Source organism: Parus major, chromosome 1 (genome assembly GCF_001522545.3).
Source record: "Parus major isolate Abel chromosome 1, Parus_major1.1, whole genome shotgun sequence".
In the NCBI taxonomy this organism is placed as follows: Eukaryota; Metazoa; Chordata; class Aves; order Passeriformes; family Paridae; genus Parus; species Parus major.
Genome location: NC_031768.1, coordinates 75,526,972 through 75,554,688, shown reverse-complemented (window position 1 = coordinate 75,554,688; position 27,717 = coordinate 75,526,972). Strand labels below are relative to the sequence as shown.

Sequence of the window (27,717 nt, the reverse complement as noted above, 5' to 3'; positions counted from 1 at the left end):
TTACCCCATATTATAAATCCAAGCTAAATTAAGATTTTGCAATTATTTAATCAGAGGAGAAAGGAAAGAATTTATTTTACTGTGAGTGATAGCTCAGTGCTTGGGAGGGTTAGCAGGAGGGTAAATGGTTCACCTGAAGCATCTGCACCAGGCAGGTTTGTGCAAGGTAGTGGTTCCTCTACAGCAGGCTGATGGAAGAGCCAAATATGATTCCAGGAGATGAAGACCCTGTACTGCAGCATCAGTCACATGTATCAGCCTAGATTTCTCTCTTCATAAATGGCATAATATTCAGTGACTCAATTCTGGTTGAGATATGGATCCACTTCAACTCAGAAACTGAAATTGCTTATATTTTAAGAAAAATTTCCAATTAAAAAACTTAAAAAGTATCACCATTGATGTACCTTTAATTTAGCTTAGACTTTCAAGTGGAATTAGGAGAAATTATGCTAAACTGTTCAGACCTCATGGCTGACATCTCTGTAGCTTCACATAAACTCTGACAACCTATCTCCTTATTTTAGGATTTCTCCTTATTCTCCTTATTCTGATTTCATGCATCACTAAGCTCTGAAAATTTTCTGTCTTGGAGCACAATATGCACTAATTTTGCTCTGACAACCTTGTAATGGGAAGTCTAATACTTGTTACATTTTTTCTAGATAAAAAAGAAGTAAAAGACCCCCCTGTGATAACATTGCCTGAGTTATGACAAGAGGTGCTGTTTTTCATTGTTAAGTATTTAATGCCAATTAGGAATAAACTGTACCTTTGTCTCTGTACTGAGAACCTTTCAGATGAAAAGCAGGATTTCTGGGGGCTTAAAATTCCTAGTACTTCAGGAGCTAAGTTCAGCATTCAGAAAGATACATCAACTGAAGTTTTTATCACCAGATTCTTCTTAGTAGTGAATTTATCTTGAATCAGTTTTTGAACACTTCCTCACTTTTGCATGCAAGGCACAGTGTATTGCACTTGTGTTGTTGTGTTTTGTTTGGCATTTTCATTCTGTGCCCCTTTTCAGGATCAAGGCCCACACAATAGTTCTTTGTTGTCCACTGATTACCTTACATCCTCTTTGATATTCCATTAATACACTGTGGTTTCTAAACTCTAATGTCAGCTTAAAAAAATCATGCAATTCAGACTATTGAATTTAAGCACATGTGCTTTTTCCTTTAAGACATTATTCCTGCTTGATGTTTGACTTCTGCACTATGGCTTGACTGAACTTTCATGTGACACTGAGATAAAAGCATACTATAAAGTATAATCCAGATTTCATATTGAAGAGAATCCCCTGTGTCTAATACAAAGTCCTATAAAAGGAAATACTTGCAACCACAGCAGTAAATGGATTCTTATTTATTAAAATTCATTTATTCCTTAGCAAGGGACTTCCTGTTCGGCTGAATATAATTTGCCCTAATATTAATGAAAAAATTATCACTGTAAAAACATGGTATTGAAATGAAATAATTCAGACACTTCCAACAGGACCCCAGAGTGTAGGGAATGATGTAATAAAGCTGACTATACACTGGTCAGACAATAAAACCAGGATCACCATTCATTTGCAGATCATATCATCAATTTTTTAACTTTTAATTCTGCAGTTAATAAATTTTAATTTAACCACCATCTGTCTACTAATTTTTCCTTACATGTGTGTTCATTTCTGTAGGCATGTGCTTTTTTTTGTTGTTCTTTTTTTTTTTTTTTTTTAATGTAGATAATTTTCTTCCACAAAGGAGGTATCATTTTAGGAAATAAGACATAAAAAATTAAAAAATACTTCTACCAAATCATTGGGGCTAAATTCACACACAAGATTTTTTTTTTTTTTAATGACTGTTACATGGCATTTCCTTTAGTGACATTCACAGAGGTTAGTGAACAGATAAAAAGCATATTGCCTATATTCATAAGTATTGAACTTGTGGCACTGTATTTTTTGCCCTGACATCCATCTGGCCTGAAAATGGATTGCAGAAATGGCCTAGCAATAGATGGCTCTACTTTGCTGGTAGTTTCTCTCCAGGTAACTGCAGAGAAGAAGTCCTATTTTCAGCTTCTTAGTCATGTAAATAAAAAAAAGTGTTTCTATACACCTTGACACATCACTTGAATTCATCTTCAGATGACCAGTCTTGAGTTGCATTTCTTCCCACAGACAACTTGTTTCTCCTCAGAGCTGGGACATGATCCTTAGTCTTAAATATGTCAAATATCTCTCAGTGTTATGAAGTCAACTGAGGATAATTTGCCGCAGGATAATTTGGGTATTATCTCCAGTGGTTATTCACAATAACATGTATTTTTATACTTTTATTTATTCTGTTCATCATTACTTTGAGAACACAAAGTGAGAAAGAACTGTAGTTTAGTAGTTGTTTACTTTAGTCATGTTTCCTTTCAAATGATCCAAACAGCTGTTCTTTTCCCCCGCTTTAACTCCCGATTTAGGGCAACCTTTTTTTTTCAGTGTGTAACAAAGTGTAGTTTACCTTTCTGTATCTTACTATCCCTACGTCATAGCCTCTTTTCCAATCTCTGTAATAATTTTCAAGCTGTTTATTTACCTAGCTTAGTTCTGAAACCCTTTCCCAGAAATATTTTTTTACTTTTACTTGAGAAACAAATTCCTTACAATTTTTGTATCTTTAACTTAGTAAAAGTAGCTTTACTCTACATTCCAGTCCTTTGTCCAGTGAATAACTTCCCAAGGTTTCATCTGTAATGAAGTCATTGAGCTCCTACCTTTTTTCTCAGATCCAATGTTCAGCAATAATGTAGGAAAAAGAGTCTATTTTCTATCATGTTCAGGAATACCTGCATTAACCATGTTTAGTATTTGTTATTCAATCCATGCCATAGTCTCCAACTGTGACGTGATTTTAGGAGGCATCTCCTTGTATGCTAATATTTCAAAGATATGTACCCAAATCTGAGACTTCCTGCAATCCTTTCAGATTTACAGACTTCCTTAACTGATCAAACTAAAAGAAATCAGCTCCAAGGATTTGATTAATTTTAAATATCGTCTAATATTTTCAGAACCTAACTATTATCAGAACATAGCATTCACAGTCAAGTTTCTCTCTATTTTGGGCTTCTCAGCAGTATCAACCTGAACAATGTGTGAGCAGAGTAAAAAAGGGTTCTAGTGAGGAGGCTGCAGGCAGACACTGCCCCATTAGCCCCATCTGTGCTTGGAAGTTTAAGAGAAGGACTGGAGAAGGATTTGAAGGGAGGGGACTAAACACAGACAATTATGTAAAAATTCTGCTTAACTCCCATGTGGAATCCAGAAGAAAATCAGGCAAATACCCTCCTAATGTAGAGGCAAGTATCAAAATCCTATAATTGTGCCTTAAAAGCTTGTGGAAAAGGAAATTACAATATTACTGTCATATACTGAACAAACTGATCCTTTGTTTTATTATAAAATTAGCAGTTTAATTACAGAAACAACTGAAGCATTTCACTTGTAATATTGGAAACATCAAGGTTTACCTTGGTATTTCCACAATACATACTTCAAGCAAAAAAATGAGCAAAAGGTAAAAACTGTAGAGATTGATCAAGAACAGCTCTGCCAACAAAAGAAGTGGTTCTTAAGTGAACACAAAGTGCAGGAAAATGCACTCAGCTTTAAAACTCTTAATTCCAGACTTCAAAAGCATTTTCCTTTCTCCTTAAATACTGAGGCCAGGAACATCTTATTGTAGATTGTGGCTGAACGCTCTTTACTATGATGTTGAAACTGTGCTAGAAAAGAAGAAACACCTACCATGCTTTTAATGTACATTCTGGAAGCTTAGAAATTTCTCTGCAGCTGCTTTCATTCTCATAGCAGGGTGATTGAAAAAATGAGCATCGATGCCCCCGGTTCTTAACAGCACTCCGTGGATCTCTGCGGTAGATTTCTCTGCAGCGCTATTATCCGTGTACTGCTAACGTAGATTTTGCACTTAGCAAGTGGAGAATTTTGATCAATAGGAGGGATTCTGCTCAAGGGACTTTAGATAGGCATTAAAATTACTGAAGCAACTAAATGAAGTCTCAAGGAGTCTTGACAAATTACCAGCTGCTGTTCTTGTCACATTCTTAGCAGTAAACTGGCTGTGAGCTGAAAAATGCATCAGAAATGGATAAAGCATGAAACAGTTAAAGCACTGCAAGGTGGCACCTTTCTCATTTTGTAAGATATATCAATTTCCCTTTGAAAGATTCATAGGCTGCGCCCAAAACGTGATGAAGAAACTTAAATGTCTCACTAAATATAATGTAAGCTGATACTTTTTAGCCTTTAGAACTATCACAGAGGATTTCTATCCCTGGTCTGTATAAAGACAAAAATCTTACATTTAAATGAATGTAAATAATTAATAATTATGAGACAAAGAACAAATAAGATGAAAATTGAATTCAGGTAAAATCAGAGGATCACAAATGTTAAAGAGACACCTTGCTTGTCAGTACACGAGTTTATTAGTTTTTAACCAAAAAGTACTGAACATAACCTGATTGAACTATTTATAGTCCTTTCACTTCATCTTCTAGCAACTGAATTAAGATCAACAATTTCATAATTCAAACAGAGACAGAAAATTGAATGGAAAGGAACAAATAAAATTGCATTTGTTCCTTCCAAATAAATTATTTTTAGATAAAATGATTCAGCTTTCAAAAAACATGTAAATAATACTCTTGCTATCAACGTTGTCTTTGCATCCATTGTGCCAGGCACTGCTCAAGCACATGCAGTTCCCACATGAGGATGCAGGTTGGTACAACAAATGATGTTTATGTAAGCGTGTTTCCTTCTTTGTGGAAGAAATGCAATTTATTATTTAAAATCCAAAAGTCAAGATGAAAAGCTTATGCTTTCTGTGTAGAAATTTGGAACTGTGAGTTTGTCCCAGGACACATTACTAGTCATGAGACACAAATACTGCATATAATAGTATTAGTGAGACTGATAGTCAATATGACACATGAAAACAATAGAAATACTTTCTCTGATATATGCCAAAGCTGTCATCAGATCCTCTTTAAATGCTAAACACTGTTCATAGAATAAGACCGGAGTTCATATGTCTGTTTTTATGTAAGGCTATAAATACATTTCTTAGTTAAATATACAATTCAGAAAAAGTGTATCTAAATCATTATAAGCTATAGTCTATTTTTTTACTGCAGAAAAAAAGAAATTTCCTTTATTTATAAGCAGCAGCTTAAAAAATTGTATTTAATGAAATTTCCACTGACTGATTTGATCACCATGGAATCTTCATAGCTTGTGATTTATAGGCAGGCAAAGGGTCATGGGAACCGTTTACCACATTAATGGTGATCTATGAGAAACTTTGATTTGGTGGACAAGATCTGAGGCCAAATTATGCCCTGAGAAACATATAGGGTGTGAATGGGAGCTGTGTGAAACAAACTAGCAGAAAAATGAGTCTGTAACCTGGACTGTGCAGTACCCAGCATTGAGTCATATAATGTTTCCTCTTTCAAACTAGAAACCTAGAAGCAAATGAAACTCATAGGTATTTTACAATACACAAACCACTATATCAGCCAGTCATGTCCCTGGTCACAAGGTTTCTAGTATTTTCTGTCTCCACTAAATAACTTCAGTGAGACTGCCTGCTAACTGGTGTTTTTTAATGTTGAGTTGTTATTCTTCCTTTCCTCATCTCATTTACAGATTTCTCACATTTTCATCTGTCATCCCCTTGTTTTACAAGTGTATATGGTCTTATTAAGTTGCTTGAAAAGCTGGGCCTTGATTTGCAGTACAGGCAACTAAATAGCTAATAGCTAAGCAAGCTAATAGCTTCCTGAGTAATTGCTTTCAGTAGATGTTTTACAAGGCTTTATTTTCACCCATTTTTCTGTTCAAGAGAACACAGGAAATTAAATTTGACACTTCTGTCATGGCACTGCATGTCTAATGTATCATGCAGGAAAAAAAGCAAGAGGGAGTCTGCAGACCTGTGTCATTCCTACATGCAATTCAGAAACACATCAAGTTTCCACCCTGTTTTGAAATGCTTTTCTGAGCATTGTGCATGTTGCAGATAAAGCCATCTTATTTTCATTGCCTCCAGTGTCCTCTTCTCTCTTTCTCTCCTCCTGCAAACACCACGAATTTCCCTCCTCTCTTCTTCATCAAATTATTTTGGAAACTGATCTATTCTATTTCTATTTTTTGTTGGGTAAGTCTCCCATTACAGTAAAACATTGCTGGGACTTCTGTCATGAACGTTGCAATTTCATTGTCCTTGGAACTCTGTGAATATAGAAGTTGATTTTGCCCAATTCTTTCTCAAACACTTAGGAAAACACACCTTATTGTTTTCATTATCTGACTTCTATGGTTTTGTGGGAATTTTTATCAGACAGTAATTTTTCTGACCCTTGAACTATTTGATATGTTCTCACATATTAACACTTTCTTAATGACAAACAAAAGTAGCATGCAACATGTTTATCTATATTTACATAGTATTGCCTTTATATAAACAGTTTCTAACATTAAGGATTCTTAAATGTTTGTTCATAGAATATCTTTTTCTAGGTACTTGCAAATATAAGTCAATATTTATTCACCTGCAATGAAACTTCTACCTGTGCAAAACAGAACTCAGTTTATTTTAATGTCTGCAAGCTGTATTATCTCCAATCTTAAACACAGAAAGTATAAACATCAGATTCAAAAAAGTCATTTAGTATAAATCACTTTCAGAAAATGAAGCACACTTTGCTTTGAGAAGAGACCTTCATAGACTTTTGATTTTAGAATAAAATCTCTGCCAACCAATTTAAACAATTATTTCTAACATTTATTTTCTGATATTTTTCAACATTTCTATAATATAAATATATTTATTTTTACTTCCTTTTCTGCTTTACTTCACTCATGACAGATAGCTAATGCCTGATTTATAGCAATTTATTTCAATTAATTCTGGACACCTGCAACCTGTATTTGATTTGGCACCACTATAAATTTCCTGACTCCAATCCATCTATTACACTGCCTTCAATCATATTCAACTTCTCCTTTAGATATGGTGGCTTGCCTTAGTAGGGAATTGATTATGTTGTTGTTTAAATTCTTTTCATCTATGCTTCCTTTTTTTCCATTGGTTCAAAAGGCTGAGTATAACCACAAGATAAAATTTTGCTACAATTTGCACAACTATCATTGTAGTTAAGTGGGGATTGAATATCTGTAGACTGAAATGGGTATAAGTATGTTTATTTAAGGGTTCAGACTACTTCTAGGAACTGAGCCAACTTCATCACCAAAGAATCATGGGCTGCTGGCTATTAAAGAAAAATAAATTTTTCAGCTTATAATATATTTTATTTTAATTGGATTTTTTTTCAAAAGGAGAAAATTTTGATAGAAATTATACCCTCTTCCAATTATCTTCAAAATTCTTCTTATGTCCTGACAGTTTCAGGCTCAATACATTTAATTTCCTCAATTTTCTAACTGGAATAGGATAGAAGTATTTCTAAGATGTTGAGCTTTACAGTTCTGATCTTTAGTGTAGAAAACCCAGTGATGTGATCCCCATTTGGAGTAATGAGGATAAGGTCTGTCAAAGATCCCTGACCTCAACAATTACTGAGGATACCTCTGTCAGCCACATTCAGGAGAATGACCAAAATATATAGAACCAATTAAAAGTGCCACAAAACTGTCTTCTAAGGAGACTAATTTTAAGTACAGAGAAAAGTCTATTCAGGAATATAGGTGGAAAAATAAAAATTTACATTGAAAACTTTAGAAGATAAGTAACCCTCATGACCCATACTACAGCATTACATACCCAAAATAAATGTATATTAATCACTAAGAATATTTTCTGTATGTTCTGGGGCAAATGCAGGGTCATTTATTATGGGTAACATATTAAATACATATTGTCAGTATACACTGTGCTATATATATTTATGGATTATAAAATGTTTATTTTAAATGCATGCATTAAAATGTGCAAATTACATCATTTATTATATATACATATATAATATGTATACACATATGCTATGCATCTGATCATGGGCTATTATTTCTTGCTGCTATAATAGAGGACATGCATGTACTGGTTTTAGTAAAGACCATCAAGTTCTTATTTTTTTCCTGTGTATTTGAATGAGCAATAGATTGAGGATACAGAATAACTACCTGTTTCAGGCAATTCCATGCTCCTTTGCTTGCCTTTATGGTTTATTTGATACTGATCATAACAGCTCTTAAACTGAAAAAAAAAAAGTTTAATAAAACGTGTATACATTGGATTAGATATTGATGAAATGATCTATGCCAGTAAGAAAGAAGCTTTGCATGCCAAGAATCACTGAGATTGCTTGACAATCTCATAAGGGAGGGGAAGAGATGTACCTTTCTACTACTTCCAGGGATTCTGCCACAGAAATTAAGCCTAAATTTGAGAACAAAATTCCAGCAAATGAGTGACATCAAATCACTGTTTCCATGTCTCAGTATTTTCAGGTCAGGCGCTTTTGTTTGCTTTTTGATTTAACCTTGAAAGAGTCTTTTAACATCACTTCTTGTTAAATACATATAATATTCCAAAGTTCAGTTCAGTGACGATAAAGGCTTCTGGATAATCATCTGAAAGGCTTAATTTCTTTGAGTTTTATTGTAAAACATTCCTAAACTGCCCGTGTGTGTCACTGTCTCTCTGAATGCACAGAGATGAACTTTAGGGACGGAAGCATAACTTTGACAAGGACTGCCATCACCCTAAGACACTTAATTCTTTGGATTCCTCATCTTGACTAGTGGGATAAGAGCAATGTTTCTAATTTATTCTGCAGAGGCTTGCAGGGTTAATTGGTCATATCATCAGACTATCAGTCAGGTTAGAAGGGACTCAGCAAGATCACTAGCCCTAGTCCTGATCAAAGTTGAATAAACAGTGAATCAGACTGGGCAGTCATAGTACCTTGATGGACTTATGATAATTTTTTTAAACAAGTAACAAAATTATTAACAATTGTTTTGGGGGAAAAAAAAAATGGGTGGCTTCATATTGTGCAATGGAATAAACTGAGTCATCATCACAAGAACACTTAGTCTTGAGTTTATGGTTACAGAATTTGGCTAGTTTCTACACATAGGTTCAAGCAAGAACTTAGAGCTCTAGCAGAGAAAAGGTTAGTTTTAATTAACCTTGGACAAAATATGCTGAAAAAGACCATGGCATTATGGTATTTTGGGCTGAACTAAAACTATTCAAACTTCATATTTTTCATTAATTTAATTTAAGAAAAAAAGTGTTAGAACTATTTCTTTTCAGCTAAAAGGTATTTTCTTACAAGTGATTCAAGTATTTCTAGTGCAACATTATACCAGAATATATGGCAGAAAATCCCTGTTTTCCTGAACTATAAGGCAAGTTCTCCTTAATTTTTTTTTAACTGTTGTAGTAAAAAAAAAAACAACACTATTCGAGAATACTTAAATATTATTTGTCTTGAAATTATGTGGGATATTAAGAAAAATGAGAAGCTTTTTCTGAGAGGTCAGTGACTGTGTTATTTGCCTTAATTTGTGAGTTAATATGCTGGTATTGTTCCTGACTGATTTTATCTTTGTTGAAAGCTGCAATAGGAAAAGCAAACGCACTAAATAAATTTGAAATTGGGTAACTTATTAGACCAAAATATGATCAGTCATTTATCTTCTAAAAAGGACATAATATCTTTCTGTAGCTTGAGGACCCTGAACTGTTATAAATTAATATATGTCTTATTAAAAAATGAGCTTATTAAAAAAAAAAAAATTGGGCACTTTAAGTATCAGCATTCCTGAGGCAATAATCCTTACACTTTATGTTTTGTCTATTGCTGGCAAACCATTGGCATTGCCTTGCAAGTCAAATTTTTCTTATGAATACAAGCTGATTTTTTTTTTTCCACCCAACTATCTTTTTCTCTATCTCCTACACTGGAAATAGTGTGACCAAAACTTCTTGTTTGTCCTCTGGCCAGCTATGAAGAAGGCCACCACACAATGTTTCAAAGTGTTTCATACCTGTGCCCCTCTAGCACATTTCTCAGAGTAAATGTACAAGTTACATCTTATTTTTTATCCGGATGGATTTTTTGCATAGTTCATTATCTCCCCTGATGCCTTCGAATGACAGTGGACTTTCCATATGTGGTGAGCCTGTGGGCAGCTCTTACTTTTACAAACACAGAAAACTGCACTAATCTTCGTGCATTTAATGCCTCACTTCAGCCTATACTGATGAAAACTAAATAAATCTGTGAACCTTAACTCTTCTTTTCTTACAGTATACAGATATCTTAATAATCTCTGCAAAAAAAAATGCTTTCATGTGTCAAGAAAATTGCTTTCTTCCTGCTTGGCAAAGCTCTGTGAATGCTTGGTGTCATCAGAGCCCATCACGGCCTGTCACATATGATCAAGAGAAAATTTTACATTTGTGAATAAGTATTGTCAGAAATGGCATGGATGGCACATACACATAAAGACAACAGTCTTCAACAGCTCTCAGTGCTTGCAAAGAAGTGCAGTGTGCAGTGACTGCTGTAAAGAGCTACTTATCTCAATTACCTTTAAAGCAAAATATGTCATAGAATCATAAAATACCCAGTTGGAAGGGACATCAAGGATCATCTGGTTCAATCTTTCTTGGCAAAAGTACAGTCTAGACAAGATGACCCAGAAACCTGTTCATATGGATCTTAAATGTGTCCAGCATAAGGAGAAGCCACCAGCTCATTTTAGAGGTTATTCCAATGGCTGATTGTTCTTATTGTGAAAAATTTTCCTCTTCCAGTCAATTGGAATCTCCCCAGGAGTAACTTGCACCCATTACCCCTTTTCTCTTTCATTTATCTCCTAGCAAAAGGAAGTTTCCCCTCTTCTTGAAACAGAGGAGCATGCTGATAAAGTGTCTGCTGAGCCTTCTGTTCTCAAGGCTGAATAAATCCAGTTCTCTAAGCTGTTCCTCATTGTGGATGCTAAATGCACAGAGCCTGAGTGAAATTAAGTCACACAAGCTTCTCACTCTGGCCTGAGAAAGCATAAGGAGGAATCCAAACAGTCCTTGGAGAAGGACAACAACTTTTGCAGGTGTTGTTTAGATCCTTGTTGTTTACTTGTAAGAAACAGTCAAGGGATGATGTTCCAATTGTCCGATGATGGTGATGTGTAAGTTTAATGACCAATGAGAGTTTTACCTCTTGGACCTTCTCAGATCTGTCTATAAAAGAAGATCTGGAAAAAAACTGGCCCTCTTTTACAAGCCATGAGAGAGTCTGTGTCATACGGCCTCACCGTTCCTATTATACCGTGACACCTCATGTGTCAGGCTTCCCAGCCCTTTGACCAGCCTTATGGCTTTTCTCTGGACTCTCTCCAGCCTTTCCACATTTTTTTGGTGTAACAGGGATGAAAACTGAATTCAGTACACCAGATGTGGACTGAAAAGCACTGACTAGAATTAGATTATGCCTTAAGTCTGCTACCAGTGCCCTTGCTGAATCAGCCCAGCATCCTGCTGGCTTTCCTTGCTGCAGAAGCATACTGTTCATATTGAGTTTGTCCACCAAGACCCCCAAGCCCCCTTCCACAGAGGTGCTCCTCCCCAGCCAGGTGGATCCCAACCTGTGCTGCACTCCTGGATTGTGAGTTCCCAGTCACAAGACTTTACACTTGTCCTTGTGGAACTTCGTAAGGTACTTGTTATTTCACTCTTCCAGCCTATCCAGATCTTCCTCTAGAGACTTCTCATTTCTGAAGTATCTGATTACCCACTCTGTTTGGTACCATTGGAAAACAAGTCTGACCACAGCTATAGATAAAATATGACTCAAACTGATGCTTTGATGCTAAATGGAAAGTATACCATGAATATTGGAAACATCCTTTCACACCAATACTGATCATACTGCAGCTGCCAACAGAACTCATCCCCCAAAAGAGATAGTGCTACAGTGATATACTAACTTTATCCTAGCTGGTCTGCAATTAAATTAAATTAAAATAATATTTTAAGACAAAAGGTAATTTTATTTCATTTAAATAACCAGTTTCTCTAAAGCTCTATGTACAAATGGAGCTTCACTTTTTTTGTAACCTGAAAAGAATATAATGCTTAGTGTCTTCTTCTTAGTGTTGCTAGCATTTTCCTTGCCTTCTAAAGTTATTTCTAACTGAACAACTAAGAAAACTGTCCTATAACTTTTGGTGGCTGTGTGGCAGGAGCTGCCAAAACCACTGCCTTCCTGAAAGCTATGTCTCCATGGAAAGCAGGTAGCTCAGCACACCAGATGCTCACACACTGAGATGATCATTGAATGCTGCAACAAACATGAGAGATTCTTCGCATGGTCTTCCTAGGGAGTTTACTGCTCTCACTTAGGAGGGGACAGGGACAAAGACCGGAGAACAAACTTGGGTCCAGGGTTTTATTCTACAAGGGAGGTGGGAGCATCAGGCCTGAGGGCCAATGGGTAGAGGGCACAGGGCAGTGCAGAGGTGTGGCTAAGGGTTAACATCCAACCAGGGTCCAGGGGCGGATTGACAGGGAATAGAGACCAATAGGGAAGACAGGAGCAGGGAATATTCTGGAACTGGGGTGAAGGACAGGGAGGACATAATTCTGGGGTGGGGACAAGGAATGACGTAACTTGGTTGAGGTAACTTGGATGGTGTGACTGGGGTACATAAAACAACAACAAACCCTATTCCTTAAATGGGAGTCTTACCCCTGGGTACCCTGCTAACAGCATCTCCTGTCAACTCCTGGTATGCAACACCTTTTAACTTTCCCTTCCTGCTTATCACTTTCTTATTTTCCTTTTTTATCAGTGATAATTTGTGCCGACAATAGCATTGATATATATATATAGATATATATATACACATTTATACATTCTTAGAAAAGGTATATATAGAATATGATGCATACTACCAGACAGTGGATATAATCAAACTACATAAAAAAAATGCAGGTAACTGGAAAAGAGAACACGTACATCCTGAAAACTACAAATTTCTTAATAGCTTAAGGTTCCTTGTTGAACGAAACGAGAATGCTATCTGCTGTTTTTTTAAAAAATGGAGTCCTTCTTGTCAAATAAGTATAGGATGTTCAGCTGGTTGGAGTTTTTTATTGCTTTTTTTTTAATGTCAGCAACTTGCAATAGTATTTATTAGTTTCTTGTTGGCTTGAATTGTCACCAAGGTTAGGGTCTTTTTTAAAATCTGTTTTACTCATAAACCATTAATGTCCCTTTGAAAGACAGAGGAAACATTCAGTTAAGTAAATTTTTAGTAGTGTGTTTCCTGTCTATACACTTTTGTATTTCAGATAGAAGATAAACTGTTTGTTCCACTGACATAAGAACAAAGTAAAGTGTCAAGAATACCTAAATGTATCTTGCCCTTCCTGTAACTGTATATGTTCTTACTACCTGAATGTAAGAACCTTCCACATCTGTAAGAAACGGGAGTAGGCACAGCTTCATTATCTTTTGGTCAATTGGAAAACTTGTAAATTATTATCCGTGTACTATCAGATATTAATGTTCATGTCCAGGCCTGGTATAAAAACAGCTCAAATATCTTCAGCTACCTCATTCCAAACTAGGGAATGGCTGAACTTAGCCTTCTGCTTTGTTGGTAGTGTTGTACTCAAGTGCCTCTGTTAGTTGTCAAACGTGATTTTCCTTTCGCATTTTCTTTTCTAGACGAACAATTATTACATAGACCAAATTAGCATGTCCAGAAAAAATTGCATACTATAAGTTTATGAAAGAAGCCAAAACCCACTGACATCAAATAGAGTTGCTATATTAAGTATTGAATTGTGGTTTACTGAAAAGATAAATAGAACAAAGAACATTTTTCAGCTCAGTCCAAATCTGCTTTGTTGGTAATTCAAAACATTGAACAAGTCTTGCTGTACTCTACTTTCTAATATATCAAGGGAACTATTTACTATACAGATAAATAGCAACTATCAAATCCAAGGAATTATAATTTCTGCTACCTCAGGACAAATTTTGCAATAGCTCAATACATTCTGCATCCTAAATCCAGTGGCAAAAGAGTGATCTTCTGCTTTTCTGGGAATATGCAAGAGGCAACGTCTTTTCCCATGTTTTGCATTACTTCCAGTCCATCATCCACTGTGAATAAGAAACTGCATAATTGGAAGTTGTCCCCTTACCACTAAACGTTCTTAATTTTCTTCTGTCATGAAGTGCATTACTGGATGCCAAGCGTATTCTCTTCTGTCAATGCTGATGAGACAAAAAAGAACACAATAACAGGTTATCTCTTAGTGGTATAGAGGTTGGAAATGTAATAGACTGCTGGGTGATTTAGTCTGGACTGCTTCACACCTCAAATCCTCCTTATTCCCTGCCAAATAGCATGTTTGAGTATAGCAAGTCTTCTTTTAAAAAGGAACCTAGATTTATAAAATATATAAAAGGATAGGTGTCTAGCTCTTCCTATGCTAGTTTTGGGAATTTCTTTCTCCCAAATAAATTTTATTTGTTTTTCTGTACCCTCCTGCTATTTGTACTTCGAGTCCATTTTCCTTCCAGATTATTACCTCCACCTTGCTACAATCTCCTTTCACATTGACCATTCAAAAATATTTGATGTCAAGTTTTGTTTTTCTTGAGTAATCACGCCCTCTTAGGAAAAGCAAGAACAAAAACCAAACCAAACTAAAGAAACAAAAATAATCAACCAAGCAAACAAAAAATGCCAAAGCGAACACCAACAAAAAAACCCAATACTGAACAAGAACTTGTAAAAACCACAGAGCTTATTTTCAAGCTGGGTATAGTGTTCCTAAGTCTCTGTTTGTCTTAACCCTTGTCAGCTAAGGGTGGGATAAGATACCAGTAAAATGCATTAGCCATGCTCAGCCTCTATACTGAGTGATGGATCTCTGCTATCAATCAGAGGTAGCAGGAAAATATCTCCACTCAGGCTCTAAAACACAACAGATGGTGCTCTGACAGTTTTTATTATGCTAAAGTAGTGTAGCAACAAGATTGTTTTTGGATTTTTGAATCCGATGTTATCAGTTTTCTTAGGAATAATACCCATTTCAGATTTCTCTTTTGACATTGAAATACAGCCCTTCTTAACAGCCAGTACCTCTGCTTTTCTTACATTTAACAGCAAAGAAAACTAAGGAAAACAATCTAAATTAATATTTTTGTAGATTTAAGGACATTAGGATGTATCCTGCAAGTTGATAGCAAATAATTATTTACAAAACATTCAGTAGCAGGGGCTTGAATGAAATGTAAGCAGTTCCTCAGACTTTTATCTAGTTTCCTCAGCTGTGCGGTGTTAATGAGTGTTTTTAATTACCATGAATTTTAACTACTACCCAGCTTTATTTTTAATTGATTAGTTTACAAAATACATGCATGAATCACATTAATGTCATATTTTATCATTTTCAAAATTACCTGATGGCAGTTAAGGAGCTCTAGATAAAACAACTTGTTTCTGTCTTTTTCAAATGCATTACAATGTGATACAATGAAAAATTGAAGGTGTTACTAATTTATTCTTCTGGAGAGAGTTCATAAAAGATTTTAGCATAAGATATTTTCTCAGACCCATTTCATTTCAGTATCTTATGACTATGATTGAAGTTATAACCCTGTAAACCCTTTGCATAAATGTTCCTGATAGGAAGTTTTAGGCAGTAAGCAATTAGGTGTATTACAAAGTTAAATCTTGGCTCTAGGTATATTAGGGGTAATTAAATCACTAATTTTCTGTGGCTATAGAGGGTTAGTCTTGAGTTCTGGATAGCTAAATGTATACTAATTATACCAATATATACTAAAAAATCAGTTAGATTTATAGATACTGAGATTATCATAAGGCTATTTCCAACTGCTACTCTTTTACATAATTATTTTTACATAATTGATACTATTTTGATTGATAGCCATCTGACACAGTGCAGATAAGGCGATATTGGTGCAATATCTACAAAGCTGCAATACTGTAGAAATGTGGAAAGGAGCACAAGATCAGGCAGGACCTTCAAATTTTTGTCTGCTTTGATCCCATGCATGCAAAGCCAGAAATGTACGCTTACTTTCAAGAGCATCTGCTTGTACAGTAATGGCATTCATGTTCAGAATTTTAGTGGCTGACAGAGAACTCACCAACAGTGCATGAAAATATGAGATGCTGATTTTGCCCAGCGGCAGGCTGAGCTCAGGCTGCCTTCATGGGCACAAGGAGCATCAGGTTGGCACTGACACTACATAAAGAATTAGTCTAAGAAATAACCAGAGATTCAGAGCATCTTCAAAACATATGGTTCTCTAGTACCTGTTCGGCTGATGCAGCCAGCAAGGATAACAAACACCAAAAGGGACAGAAGTGAAGGATACTACCTAGTTCTGCTACCTCCAGGAAAAATTGCTCCTTTTTGTTTTCATTGAACTCACTTGGTTTCAAACGCCAAAGTCTATAATTGAGTTCCATTTGAATACGATTATATTAATCCTTTTACAGGTTTGCCCCTTTGTACCTCTGTGAGAAGCTGAATTAATTTTGATAAAGCAAAAATGGAGCTGTTAGAAACACAGCATGGACTATAAAGGAACCAGAGCTCCTTTTCTCGTAACCTGCCTTACTTTTAACCAGGAGGTACTTAAACAAAAACATTGTTCAATTTTCTCCTTTGTAGTCGGGAGAAGGGAGAAGGGAGAAAGTAGTCAAATGTTGCACGATCTTTGTCAATTACTGCGAGTGTGGATGAGCGGGAGTGGAGTGGCAGTTTCATACAGCAAGACAGCACTGAAGCATGCTGCTTTTAAGTCCTCTCAATTATTCTTTCCTTTGGATCAAAGACAAATTCTGCTGCAGTTATCTGAGCCTTGGGAATAGCTGGTATCCTTACTAAATGAAGTACACCTTCAACAGCACCTTTCCGAAGGTCTAACATGCACCTGTTATTCTTCTGATTTTATTCATCAGGCAATCACTTTATTACTAGAGCATGATAAACAGCAGCAAAGCCCATCCATGACCTTGATAATGGAAGTGGGAAAGCAGAGAATCCTTGAAAAATGCTGGGTTTAGACAGCCTGTTTTAGCAATTTAATAATACAATGACTAAATAAAACTAACTAAATATGTTTCTTTTTCAAGTTCTTGCCAAATATTTAGAAAAAAAAATTCCAACTCTCCAGCAAAAAGTGTGTTTTGCCACTATTTTAATTTTCTTTTGTTTTACTCTTGTATATGTCTTGGATGAAAATGGATTCTTTCCCTCAGTGACTTATAGAACCATTCTTAATATTTTATGTTGAAGGAGGAATCAAATTCATAAATAATAAATCTAAACCTTGTAGGTGGAATACACAGGAATATAATGAGTTTCTGTGAGAAATCACAGATTTAATGCAATAATGCAGTATTTTAATGTCAACTATGCTCATTTGCTACTGCTTGAGAATAAATTATCAGTCATTAGTCTATGCATTCAAATGAAGGTAATTACTATATTCTTCACTGATTTTTGCTACATCTCTTAACAAGAATGGGAATCTTAGAGATTAAGAAATGAAACTGTGGGGTCAAAATAAAAAAATGTATGAAAAACAGTTTTATATTATTTCATAGGATCCATTAGATTATATTTGAAAAGCTCAGCCATAACCACAGTTAAATAAACAAGGGAAGCAATTTGATAAGCAGCTATAAAATGGTCTCAGAACAAAATTTTGTTGAGAAATGAAAAAAAAAGTAAAAATGAACAAACCAAAAACAACCTAGTCATAAAATAACTAATCTAAGTAGAAGGCTCTCAAAAGGTGGTACAGATAGAACTAAAAATAGATGCTAAGCAGCACATTCAGGCTGAGAGTTTCAGAAGGTCTGAAACACTCATGTCCTGTGTTAAAGAGGGACAAATGGAACTAAAGCACAGATTTATCTATGTAACAGACAGATGATACTCTTTTTGCCTGTCTTCCAGACCTTCAAATATATGGACTTGAGTTATTGTAGGTCTGAAGTTCATATTTCGTAGTTCATGAGGTTCTGTGCCTCACTGATATGAATGTAAGAAACTATAAGTTTTTCAGTACAGAAACAATCTCAAAAGCCTGGACTATTTGAGCTGGAGAAATCTCATTAGTCTCTTCTGAGTGTGGGAAAAAAAACTGTTGTGCCCCAGGAGCTGTGCATATATTTGCAACTGCTAAATTGTAGCCACCTCTTCTGACACTTTAGCTCTCACCTTCCTTCCTTGAATTACTGGATGATTTACTCACTTTCCTTACATGGAAAGAACTGTATTCTGGCAAAGTTTAAACAACAAGCAGATGTATTCAATAGTTTTGACTTTCAAGTTGCAGGGCAAAGATTACTTGACTGAATTAAAAAAGTAGGTGCTCAAGAATTCACTAAACATTTAGCTCAGCACTGATCATTTTGCACTTCAGCTGCCCAGTTGGAAGACTACTGCTAGGATGTTGATTTTCCCCACATCAAATGTCTTCCCAACAATGAATGCGCACAAAAACTGCCATTCAAGAAAAGTTTAAGATTTAATGATCATCTGGCTAAAGCCCTTGTCTTTGATCTGTTATCAAAACCACAGTGAATCGATTTATGTTTTCTCCAAGAGGCAGTTTTTATACAATATATACGCCCATGCACACAAATGTGCCTAGATAAACAAATATAAATTTGCTGGCAATGTAATTTTTGAGATTTCTACAGATTCAACATTTTGATTTCTAATCATACTTAGAAAAGTGGAGTCAAAATGTTCTGGTTCAAGATGTTCAGCTGTGTTCAGAGCACAATCTGTTGTATTTAACTTTTGTGATGAAAAACCAGTTTCCATGTCCAATTTCATCTGTGATACTCCAGATATTCTCATTGTAGATTTTACCAAAATAGACTATCACAGAAAATAATGGTTTTGAACAAATCAGTGAAGGATTAGACATATAATTGTATAATAATATCCAAATTTCAAAAACATACTAATTTATTAAGTTTTAATAGAGCTTCAGGGATAAATCTCAATTGCAGATTGAAGCATTGCTCTAGACAGGCCTGTTGTGTCATTTTCCCTTTTCTACCTTCTTAAAGCAAAGTCTTTGTCCTATATGTGCCAAGCCCTCTCCTTCAACTTTTCCTGTTGGAATTACAAGGAACTATTATTTACAGTCAAACAGCATTGAACATCTTGTGATATCATCCATTGTTCATCAAGGATTTAGACATGACAGGAGTAATTTTTCTTAGTACAAAATTTGCACTCAGGTTATCATACTTTTGTATTTATTACTGATAGTGCCAAGTTTTATGGATTATCCAGGTATTTCTGTAAGGACTATTTAATTGTTCAAAAAGACCATTAAAAAAAAGAACAAAAAACTTACCTGGAATAAATATTTTCTATATCTAATTCTAGCCCAAATACAAATGGTATTTTTTGAAGTTACAGCAAATAAAATAGGCTGAAGCCACTTTTCTTCCCCCTGCCCCCCCCCCCCACCTTTTTGATAATATTCTATATATACACAGTTCAAATGCAGCTTCAAAACTTTACAGGCTGAGGTGCTGATCTATTCCTCTGGGGCCTATGGTTACACAATTTTCATTTTTGTGTATTTGTCATTGAAAAAAAGTCTCCATAAACTCCCTGAAACTCATCAAAAGAGTTTCAAGATGTCCTCCAAGTCTCAAGTCATTATTTAGTCAAATAAATTATTTGTCAAATTAAGTCATTCCTAGTTTTTGTTTGCGCAAAACCTAGTAGTATTGTAATAATAGCTCTGGCAAAGTTGCAGACTTCTGTACTATGTAAGCACACTGTGAATATAAAAAGATCTGACTTCAATGTTTTATGCAATCTTTTCTCTTTTGAGTGTGGTGAGGACAAAAAAGACTGAATTTCAGAACAGCACAATTTATTTTTTTTTCCCCTTTTTCTTTCTTCTTTTTTTAATGGAGAGAATTCCCACCTTGATAGTTCAACATTCATATAAGCACCATTGGCTGGTGAGGCAGGTAATAACACAGTGTGTCAATTTTAGTATCAGTAGTCAGAGAAAGTGTCAAAACATGCCAGGACTGAGGCAGTCATATTAGTTTCATGAATGAGTACTGAGTTTGAACATCTGTTCTCAAGCTTCTCATAGAGGGACCCAATCTTCTTTTCCTTCTTCATACTTACAGATACGTATGTACAGTATAAATGCCAGTCTGCCAATCCATCTGCCTAGCTATCTGTGAGCAATCTTTGGCATGCTCCAAAATTCTTCATTTCAGCCACTCACTCCTTCCTGAGCATCAAACTATCAATTTCTTTCCCTTCTTAAATGCTCTTGCAGATACCCCTTATGTTTAGGAAACCAATACCCACGAATTCAGTGGAGAAGTTGCACCCCTCTAATGGCAGTAAAAGATGAAATATGCCAAAAGAGAAAGAAGGAAGCAAACAAGGAAGCAGTCAGAAGAAAAACACAGACTTTGCTGAACCTTAAATATATGTCTAGATGTAGAAATTACAGAAAGAGAGGAAGAGAAAATGTGTATATCCTCAGGAATGTTTTATAAAGATCTATATATAAGTGATGGGTACATATTCCAGATGTTTCTGCACCTTTTGTTTCCACAGTATGATGTAATTTAGCTACGAACTTTTGAATTCATGGTCATTTGTCTGGGTTTAGTACAAATATGTCTGACATAATGGCATCTCATTCACTTTGTTGGATAGGTTCCTTAATGTGCTATAAGATTTAGTTCATTGTTCATTACTGCTCAAGATTTATTTGATTTCAGTATGTGACTTATTTGTCACTATTATCTATGCAGTTACAAATACACTGTTCTGTGCCCACGGATTTCTCTTTTATTGAGTTAACTTTAGAAACAATTTATTTAGTTTACTCAGCTGGGTCTGGCAAAATCATCTATGTACCATAGTTGGGAATTTGAATTAGGTTGCTCAGTCTTTGAATATTACTTATTCTTTTGTTGAAAATAATAAATGAGAATGACATTTCTATTTCCATTTTTGAGCATACACTTTATCAGTTTCTCAGGGTGATTTTTTTTTATTTCTTGTGCAATGGTACAGAACTTTTTTATGTCACTGCAGACATTGAAATTCTGGATTCTTTTCTTTTGAGCTTGAACTAGACAGCTGCTTTGGAATAAAAATATTTCTGTGCTTTATAAAGATAAAATGTGTGTTTAATAAATGTAGAAAATTCTATTTATATAATCACACCCCACACATCTGGATTAACAACAGGTATTTAAATCTAGGAATGAAAGGAACCTCCCCCCCTCTATTTTCTGCCTCCTTTTTATAATAATGCACAGACAATTTTTTTTTTGTTGTTTAAAGGAGAAAACAGATTGCTTTGTCTGCTACCCTAAATACATTCATTAAAATGAAATTAAATAGAAAAACCAACATATTTTTAGAAAATAGTTATGAAAGGATTGCAGGACATCCTTAGTTATTGCATGACTGAATTTTTAATCCAGAATTACTGCACAATGAAGGTCTAAGGAAAGAAATAATGCAAGAGAAAGGAAAAGGACTATCTTTGTTAGCCAAATAATGCATTTGAAAATCAAATAAAGTTTCGGGATTACTCTCTGCAGATATTCTAAATCTATAGGGAGCTGCTGCAAGAGTCTTGTCTTTTTTTTGTCTTCTAGATTGATGGGTCTCTGCAAACTTATCAGTTGTTTTATTGTTCCAGATTAATAGTACTCCAGGAAGCCATGGTTAAATAGAAGCAGGTGCTGCCACAGTTACCACATGATGGATTACAAAAAATATGTGAGCTTCATTCACAAGATTCTCTGTTTGGTAGAAAGACAGTAATGAACACGAAGGTGAAAATGTTTTTCCATCAGTAGGTTATTCCGGGCACGTGTGCTGAATTCAGCCTCCAATATCAAGACTGTTCAATGCTGTGCATGTGGTCTGCCTATTACAAGATTTAATTAGACTGACTTTGAGGGAATAGACAGGCTGGAAGGAGAAGTATTTTACATTTCCTCCCAAAAGTACCACAAAGGAATTTTCTTATATATAAATTTTAAACTAAATACTCTGGGGGCTGGAAGCAGGGCTTTCTGGAACACCAAAAGTATTCAAGTGTGTATGACAACAACCTAGATCTTTGTATTCATTAACAGGGTGATTGTCCAGTTCCAAGTAAAACCACAGAACTCAGGTAAATTTGTTACTACTCTCCTTCTTCTGACTTCACCTTTACCATGGATATTACAGGTGTTTTGCATCTCAAATACTTTTAAAATAGAAAGAACCATAATATTGAACTTGTAATAATGATCATGTGCCAGTGGCTTGTCAGTCTTTTCCACTTTGAACCAGAGAAAGTTTCTCTGTCAAACGCAGGTAGGTGAAAGAAACATAAGAAGCAGTTATTACATTAATTAAATATTTTAGCTATGATTGAGAAGACTTTTATACCAAATGTGAAAAGCATCCATTAGGGGAAAATTCCATTAGTATGTTAAAATTATTTTTTTTCTATTATGTTAACATATTGGTTTTAAATAATACATGTATACATCCGAATTCCTGTACTGTGGTACAAGCCAAATTTTACTCCCTACAGACACTGAGTTCAAACCTATTCTATTAAAATTAGAAAGTCTGTCAAATAGAGAGAACAGTAAGATTACTACTACCATTACTGCTGAAATTTTGTTGCTTTGCAGAAGGTCCTTCTATGGCTGTGACTCTCAAGAGAGTAAACCCACTTTCAGATTGCTTCTTCTGAAACCAAGTGTGCTGAAGCTATGTTAGGAAACACTGAAGCACAAAAGCAATCTGCTGATTCAGTATTGCTGGGGTTTTTAAACAGAAATCAAGTCTCAGTAAACTGCTTGATTTAAGTAGTCTGTCTTCCCATGCCATTGGAAAGCAAAATAAAAACATAAGAATGTCATAACCACTTAATAATGAGTTTTGGCTAGTTGGATGGAGACACCTATTGTTCTTCTGTCTCAGATTTATGATGGAAAGTGGTCCAGAGTGATTGCAAAATGAGAGAGTAAGACCCAGAGAAATTAGGAACTGTTGTTTCATCTGTCAAAAATATACACAGTTCTTCCATAAGTTTCAGAGCTGAATATAGCAAATGCTAATTAAAGATGCCTTGCTTTGCAAGATATTTTTAACAATCTGCCCTGTTTCCATTTTAAGCAGATGTTTTCCAGTGCATTTGTCTATGTCTTTGTTTCTTTGATCAGGTGTATGAACCTTTAAATTGAATTTCTGCATTTGGGTTTCATTTCAACAGCTTCCTATTAATTAGATCAAATGAAATGAAATCTTATGGCTAGTGTCCCAACATGAAGATCAAGAACTAGTGTAACTCCATACAATGAAATGCAAGTCATTATTTAATTGCCAAGATATTAGTTGTTTAGACATGGTGATTAATTCATTTGGCATTTACAAAGATGAAAATGGTAATTCTGTAATCAATTAGAGAAAGGCATATTGCCTTAAATGAATCAAGCCTCAATGTGTAAATCTCAATGAACAAAGACTTAATTTAAATGGAAATATTTTAAATTCCATTTATTTAATATTTTCTGATAAAGATGGGGTTTTTTTGCCCAACAGACAACCTTTTGCACATGGAAATATTATTCCAATAACAATTCAGGAATTCTGTTCAAGCACCAATGATTTATTTAAACAAATTTCCATACCTAAGAAAAGTGATGTGTAAAATAAGTTGTAAAGAGGAGGAAGAAAGGCTTGGCACTATTTATTTGAAAGTCAATTTTTGTAGTTGCTATAAAGCTTAGTTTAATTTAGACAAAACCTCTGAAATTATTTTTTGAAGTTGCTGTCTTTGATTACAAATTTTATTCTTTTCTTTCATCCCATCTCATAGAAAATACTTCAACTTAATGGCCAAGCTGTAAATATTTTACACTTTTTATATGACTAGTGATGTAGAATGTTGAATAATAGAAAAACATAAAAAATATAAAAAACATTTTTAAAATATTCTTAGAAAAATACGCTATTTTTTGTTCAAACCCCAAGGAATTCTGGAAATCTGGGGGAAAGAAAAATAACATCCTGTAGAAAATTTGAACCTTCCATAACCATGGCTAATTCTATGGAATTAGATATCAGAATATTATCCCTAGAATACTTGAATACCCTCTAAACATTAATTATCTGGCACTAAAATATGATCTTTAAATATTTTTCTTTTTTTCCATCGTGCATATTTTCCACACACACAGATAGGAAGCCAGTATAATTTATACTTAAAACACACGTCTGTACCATCACAGCTAAGAATATGGTTCAACATCTGTGTTACATCCAATAATTTCTTGGTGGCATACATTTTTCTCTTGATTATAAGCAAGTGACTAGTGGGCTACTGAATTCTGATCAAGTTTGAAATTCAGCCAGAACACAAGCCAAAAATTTCTTTTAGAAGGTACCTATTCCCAAAAGGTGAACTTGGATGCAAATGTTTCCACTGGTTTGTTAGGCTTATGTGCTGCCTAAAACCTGGTTAAATTTCCGCAGTAAAGTAAAAGCAAAGCAGAAGGGAAGATTTGTCATTATTGTGTTACAGGAAAGACTACTTTCCCTCTGCAAGTATTCTTAGAACTAAAAGAAGTAAAACATTAAATGGAAAATTAGAATTGGATCAAAGACAACCTAGAAAAACAAAGAGAAAATAAAAAAAAAAAACTTGAGTGATCATGCAGCTGTAAGAATTAAAGCATAGCTAAGCTTAAGCAAGATCTCAAACTCTGTATCTTCAAACAATCAGATGTGAAACCAGATCTGAAAAGTGTCTAATGGGATTAAACCTATATCTTGTCCCAAAACCCCTTGCTTTGTAGTGAAATTAGGGCTTTGAGATTGTAGTGATGTATAATATCATCAACATAAACATTCTCATTTTGAGATGAAAATAGCTGTAGAAGATGTGATATTAGCTTGCAGCTATAAGTTCCTTTATAGTCACAGTGAGCTTGACTATTGAGACTAGATATAGAGAGGACAGAATAATAGAATAACAGAATAATAGAATCTTTCATCTCACACTTCGTTTTTTGTTGTGTTTTTTTTTTTTTTTTTATGGCAGCATTGCCGAAGGGCTTCACTGTATAGTGTTTAATTCTTTGATTATTTTACACTAACTTGCCTTCTTTACTAATTGTGACTTTTTAATCACAGTGCCCATACTCTAGGGTTCAGAAAAGAGCTAGAATTCATTCTAAGGATGCACAAGTTTCAAAAGAATATCCAACATTTTCTTCTTCCCAACTGTCCCTCACCATTCTTCTCAGATCTGCTGTCCTTCCTAGGCAAAGCTCATGAAAGCACCTGGCCCTTGCAGGAAATTGGTTAGAAAGTAATAATGAAGTTTTCTTGTACCTTCATTGTTATTTGTATATCTTCACAAGGATAAGAATATTAGCCCTCTTAATAATTTCTTTGCTTAACCATCAAGCTTGAGGTAAGACATTCTTAGTAATGTAGATGGTCATAACTTTGTTCCTTAAATAAATACCAAATGTGGAGAAATAAATTATGAATACAACTAATTCCGGAGTGACCAAGAAAAGCTTTTAGATACAAATTGCTATTAGGCAGAAATAGTAGTCTGTAAAAGAGCAGTCAGTGAACCACAGTTCAAAAATGGCTCAGTGGTCTCAAACTTTTCTCACAGGTATAGTGATTACTAATGACCTCTTTGCAATGATAATTACTGCAATGTTTGGCAGTAGGACCAACTGATTAACCAACTGATTTCTCTACTGCTTGTGTCACTGCTGAACAGCTGAAGTAGTCTTTTCATTTGTTCTGCTACAGAATACAGGTGTAGAATGTGTCTTTACTTCTTGGATAGCTGAACTCAAATTGCTGAACATTGGTTCTGCATTCATTGCATCTCCTTTCGTATGAGGCAAAAAACCCTTTACATTGACATTTATTTTAAAACTATTTTCTTCTTTTTCACCAATTATTCTTATTTTCATAGAATCATAGAAGAGATTGGGTCAAAATTGACCCCCTGGTGTCCCGTGCAATGAGCAGGGACATCTTCAGCTAGATCAGGTTGCCCAGAACTCCATCAAACCTGACTTTGAATGTTTCCAGGGACTGGTTATCTACCACAGGGAAACCTGTTCCAGTATTTCACCACCCTCATAATGAAAAATTTATTTCTTATATATACACTTCTAACCTCCTCCCTTTTTGGTTTAAAGTCATTGCACGTTTTTCTATCACTACAGGGCCTATTAAAAAATGTGTCCCAGTCTTTCTTCTAAGTTTATTTTGTGTATTGGAAGGATGTTTTTTCCAAGTGTGAGAGACAACAGTGGAAGATTTGGTGGTTCAGGACTCATAAAAGTAAGGTTACTACATTATAAAAATATGCTAATTGAGCTAATTAGATTTACCTCTGATATCTTACAATTCATACGATCAGTTTGTGTTTGAGTCTCCTTAGATTCTGTATTTGAAGATATAAATCAAAGTGTCTCCACAATAAAGGTAAGCCCATTGGTTGGAGTGCTTTATAAATATCCATAAATACAAGTCCATCTATGACCTTGGAATCTGTCAAGTAGTGTCTTGAATATACATATATTTCTGGATATCACTAAGCCTTATCTAGGTCAATCTTCACCCTTCTTTTTAAGGTTTTATACTGTACCCCACTCTCAAAGGGATGTTTTTGTCTGATCCTTGTAGCAAAGACCCCACCTCACTGTGTTCCCTTCCACAGCTCCACTGCTAAATGGCAGCTTATGCTTCCATTCTCAATAAAAACAGTAAATAAAATTTTCTTATAAAAAAGTTCTTTGTTTTTGCTGACTGTGCATGGAAGAAGCTATGAAATATTGATGTAAAAGGTCAATTGCTCTTTACATACTACATTTGCAAAGTTCATAAACAATCCTATAATCACATCCAAGCAACTTTGTGAAGACCACTACAAAGGGTCTGAGTTCAAACACTCAAAAATAAGGGAAAAAATGATGGATGAGGTTATAAGTATAATCTCAGTTCAGCAGGAATTCAAGTGTGATAGGAGCATGAGTCAAACAGTTCTGAGGATTTTTCTGCAATTTTCATCAAAGTGAGCATGCCTAAAGCACCAAAACTCTTTGAACCACAGGAGCTATGTTTTCTTAGAAGTGAAGTAAAATCAAGGAGCATTTTTTAAATGGAGAAAACTTGGCAACAGAAAGGTGAAACTATAAACAGGTTATCATCATTGACTGTGTCCTTGGAAGGCTCACCATTCCCTTCAGGTTGGCTCAGTTCAGAAATCTTTCATCAGTTTTCAATAAACCTGTATGTAGTCCTCTCTGTATCCCTAGGAAAAATATCTTTCTTTTCATTGCCTCTGATCCCTGACTGTGTCTTTTCCCAGACCTCTGAAGAGAGGGGAAGAGAGATGCTAACATAGTGAACTACAAAATGATGGGCAAAACTTGTGCCATCTGTCACTACTGCTCTAAGGACACATTCACGCTACCGCCTTTAGATACTTAGCTTAGCCTTGCCAGGTCCCTGGGAAGTAGTTACCTGGTCTAATAGATTCAGAGTA

The 27,717-nt window shown here is 35.1% G+C and overlaps 1 protein-coding gene across 3 annotated transcripts in view; it reads left to right on the top strand.

The window, feature by feature from the left end:
• The window catches only part of CNTN5 (contactin 5), a 602,350-nt gene that overhangs the window by 496,273 nt on the left and 78,360 nt on the right, over positions 1–27,717 (top strand). The gene's annotated exons all lie outside the window — the stretch shown is intronic.